This window comes from Dipodomys spectabilis, unplaced genomic scaffold (genome assembly GCF_019054845.1).
Source record: "Dipodomys spectabilis isolate Male_0828 unplaced genomic scaffold, ASM1905484v1 ptg000395l, whole genome shotgun sequence".
NCBI classification, from domain to species: domain Eukaryota; kingdom Metazoa; phylum Chordata; class Mammalia; order Rodentia; family Heteromyidae; genus Dipodomys; species Dipodomys spectabilis.
Genome location: NW_024871072.1, coordinates 339,022 through 343,913, shown reverse-complemented (window position 1 = coordinate 343,913; position 4,892 = coordinate 339,022). Strand labels below are relative to the sequence as shown.

Below are 4,892 nucleotides of genomic sequence, written 5' to 3'. Positions count from 1 at the left end.
AGCTATCTTAAACAATACTGCAATAAATATAATTGTGTTGGTAGTTTTAGTACCGTCTTGTTTGTGATCTTTTGGGTAAATGCCCAAAAGTGGGATTGCTGTGTCATAGGGGAGTTCTATGTGGAGTCTTTTGAGGAACCTCCATACTACTTTCCAAAGTGGTTGAACAAGTTTACACTCCCACCAAGAGTGCAGTACAGTTCCCTTGTGGTCACATACCCTCCAGCATCTGTTGTTGTAAAAGTATGGAATGGTACAGGAATTTGCCTGTCATACTTACGCAGGGGCCATTCAAATCTTCTCTGTATCGTTCCAATGTTAGAGTACGTGATGCTGAATAGAGCATAGAACATGTTTTATACATAAAGTGTAATTGATTTTCTTAAACTAGACAATTCAACAAAAAGTAAGTTTAAAACAATTTTCATGAAATTTTAGAGCCATGTACTTCTTACATAAGCACACATTTAAGAATAAAGTCAAGAATGACATGTCAAAAACAAAATAATTCCAGATATTTATTGTTCAAGAGATGTGTAGGTGGAGGAATTCAATTATTCTATACAAGGCACCTGTGATAATGAACACTGCAGCAAGTGTTAAGTTTTGTTAAAAGTTTTAATGGTTTAAATATATTTAATTTTGGGAATTTGCTTATATATGCTAAAACTAGGACTGTTTGGCAGGTAATAAAACTTTTCGATAAAACTTTTCGATAAAGTATTTAAGATTTATGTTAACAGACATATGCTACTATGTATGTATATTTCAGAGTTTATAGAAACATTACTAATGAGAAGTTGCCAAGTCTTTGTGTAAAGGAGCAGAATAAAGAGTTAAGACTTTGTTAACTACACAGTTTCTGTTAAAACTATAAGGCTTCCTTATTTTATTTTATGTTTTTTAATTTTTGGGGGGTCCAGTCGCGGGGCCTGAACTATGGGCCTGGGCACTCTCCCTCAGCTCTTCAGCTCAAGGCTATCGCTCTACCACTTGAGCCACAGCGCCACTTCCGGCTTTTTTCTTTTTGCTTATGTGGTGCTGAGGAATCAAACCCAGGGCCTCATGCATTCAAGGCAAGGGCTCTACCACTGAGCTACCTTCCCAGCCCCTGGCTTCCTTTTTTTATATGTTAGCGAGGAACAAATGATGATATAAACCATATACAAATGATTAGATGAGCCACAAATAGTAATCTTAGTGGGTAACTTTAAAGATTACTCATAACCTAAAAACCTCTTTTTGAATATCATAATCTTAGCCCATTTTAAATGTACAGGAATATGAGAAAATAGTAAAATCTAATAGTTAGTACCCTTCAAATACTGAAAACACTGATAATTATTTTAGTTTTATTTTAATCATTAATATTTTGTTATTGGTTTTCCTTATTTGTAGCATTGTTTTCCTAGTAATATAATACAACTTTTTGAAAGTCATCAATATGAGGTACTTTGAGAAGGTTACTGGGATGGCCAAACCATTTTTTATAGGGCATATGAATTTACAAAGAGGAAAATTAAGAACAAAATATTAATTTTAAAAATGATTAAGTAGAGTCTGAATCAGGAGTGTTGATAAATATCCACACCTAAAATCTTAGCCCTAGGCTGAAGCATTGGTATTACAGAGTTGAGGCCACAAAAGTGAGAGACTGTGTTTTGTTTTGTTTCATATTTTGATTTTTCTGGTCATGGGGCTTGAACCCTGGGTCCTAGGTGCTCTCCCTCAGCTCCGGGCTAGCACTACCACTTGAGCCAGAACACACTTCCATCTTTTTCTGCTTATGTCATGCTGAGGAATCAAACCTAGGGCTTCATGCATGCAAGGCAGGCACTCTACCACTGAGCCACCTTCCCAGTACCTGAGAGACTATGTTTTAAAAAAATCATCTAAACAATATTTGATTTCTTCTTTGGGTTATTTGATGAAATATATCAATATCTTTTTATGTCTTTGTGAATTGTCATATTTCTAAAGTTATACTAACTTCAGCCACTTTATCCTTTTCAAAGTGATGAAATATTTCTGAGAGTTTGCTTCTGTGAAGATTGTTTGAGCATTTATATTTTCTTCGGAGTCATTTTTATTTTTATCAAAATAACTTTATATTTCATGTTGATGGCTTATCATACATCAAATACTTCCAAATGTAGATGTAGAGTCTAAAGATAGCAGTATGAATATTCTCATACAGCTCTTGTTTATCTCTTATGCACTTTCAGTATTGTGATATTTCTCTTTCTCTTTCACTCTCTTATTTCCTCTCTTTTTCTTTCATGCTCCATGTCTGGTACTTAGAATTTCTGCTGGTGTACTATTATCCTTCAGAATCCACTGGTGTTGTGGAAACATGATAGAGACCATCAGTTACCCTTGCATTCTTTAAGAGTTATAACAGTGAGTGATGTTATTCTATTCTATTTTAAATGGCAAAACAACAGATCTAGGAATTCCTTTTCACTTTTACTACTATTACAAATTTTATCCCATAGGAATCATTGAGACAATAGGATACTTTTAACCTCTGACCTAAAAGTTCTTTTTCTTTTACAGACTTTTTCTTTTATTATCAGTGAATACATATAATGAAAACAATGCTAACCTATGGAAATAGACCGAAGTTATTCAGGGATGAAAAACAAGGTTAATGGGGGAAGTGAGTACAAAAGATGCCTATCATACAACAAAGATCCTCAGAGCAGTTTATCATGTACACTTTGTGAGAATGGCAATATGCTGGGAACTATAGATTAAATCACTGAACAACTGATATATATATATATATATATATATATATATATATGCACATATATTTATATATGTATATTTATTTGTAAATGAATATATGTGTGTATATGCCCTTATATATGTAGACATGCATGTTACTATACACAAAAATACACACATACATATACACATGTATACATGCACACATAGAAAAAGACACATAGCTACAGACAACACAAGTTTCACTAGTTGTTGAATATGCCTTAGACAGAATGCTTGGAACCAAATATGTTGAAGAAGTATTTATCTCTAAAAGTTCTTTTACCACTCCTCTTAACTCTTAAAACGGTTTTGACAGATTCGATTTGCAAAATGCAGTACAAGTGATAGAAAGTCACTCGGAAATCTCAGTAAGTAAACCTCATATGGCATCTCCGTGCTCCCCAGGGAATGCTTGTTCTTGTAGACACTCTCAACAACCAAAGTAGCAGGAAAATACCCTGGTACAGAATAAAGTTATAAGGCTTTAAATGACATTCTTCCTTGAGCTCTTTTCCAACAGCCAGCATCAATTCCTAAGCAGAAGAGTGAGTCCTCAGAAGATGGGAGCTCAGCTCAACATTTCACCAACCCATTTGAAAAGTCCTATGTGAGGAATACATACTGAGGTCTTGCTGATTTCCTAGCTAAGAAAATAAGAAAAAAATAAAGTATTTTAATGCATTAAAATTTGAGAATAATTTGTAACCTGTCAATAAATGTATAGAACACAATTATAACAAAATGAAAAAAATGATGTGCATATGATTTATGTGCTCTTGGACTTAGCGAGTGATTTTAGGTACACAAGTAGAAGCAGCATAAATCAAGCCAGCATTTCTTCATTGAAGATACAAGGAAAGGATACAGGTTGACCCATTGTAACAATGAGATGTACAAGACACTCTATCAGATGGGGGGGGGGGGTGGAGGGAATGGTTGAGGGGGTGTGGAGGGAAGGGATGTTATGGGAAAAACCAAGGAGGGGGTAAAAATGTTCAGTAAGAAATGTACTCAATACCTTATTTATGTAACTGTAAACCCTTTGCACAGGACATTTACAATAAAATATTTATTAAAAAGATACAAGGAAAATTTCTGTACTTATAGGAAGTTGTATTTGTCAAACAATATCCGTAAGGTATTGGTTTTAGGACCACAGGCATATTAAAATTTTTGATGCTCAAATTCTCTACATGAGCACAGTATATTATTTACATTAGAATCTGCCCACAACCTAGTACAGTGTAACTGCAATGAAAACTTTTACTACATTCTATGTTTGTAATGAAAAATAAAATCATATGCACTATCAATTCATACAATTTTTTCAGATAACTTTTTATTGTGAAAATATCATAAGCAGTGGGTCCAATTACATGTGCAAGAAAATGAGTATATTTCTCATCAAGCTTTTTTGCCTCCTCCTTTGTTTCCCCTTCCCATCCCTTCCCATATCATCCCCCCCCCCTCCCCTTTAATCCCCACTAGACAAAGTTGTAAAGTTCGTTTTTCGACATAAATCTTGTACATCTCATTGCTGCAATGGGTCCACATTTGTTTTTTCCCTTCCCCTCCACAAATTATACCAACATAAAATACAGTGAAAGCAGGGTTATACCTTGTGGAAGGGACATACAAAGCAAGAAAGAAATCATCTTATAACTATGTTAGAAACAATCATAAGAAAGAAAAACATTTCAATCCTTTCTCTGGGGTACATTTCGTTAAACATTAACATATCTGAACGTTTCCGCTTGTCTCAGACATATACTAGGGATTGCAAGTAAGGGAAACCAAGGGAACTATGTTTCTTTGGTCCTGGATTACTTCACCTAATATACTTTTTCCAATTATTTCTATTTCCTAACAAATGTAGCAATGTCATTCTTTCTGATGGAGGCATAGAATTCCATTGGGTATATAGACAACATTTTCTTTTTTTTTTTTATTTTATTTTTTTGAGAACATACTGTACAGAGGGGTTACAATTACACGGGCAGGATAATGCATACATTTCTTACCAAGCATTGCAGCCTCCTCCTTTGTTTATCCTTCACCTCCCTTCCCAGCCTCCCCCCTCCCCCCACCCAATCATACCCCCCCCCTCCAGCCCCCCCCAC

At 34.9% G+C, this 4,892-nt stretch overlaps 1 non-coding gene across 1 annotated transcript; it reads right to left on the bottom strand.

Moving 5' to 3' along the window:
* Positions 1–239: 239 nt before the first annotated feature.
* On the bottom strand, positions 240–346 carry LOC122096863. Its single transcript, XR_006145417.1, has one exon. It is a non-coding gene; the product is annotated as a U6 spliceosomal RNA (small nuclear RNA).
* Between the last annotated feature and the right edge of the window lie 4,546 nt (positions 347–4,892).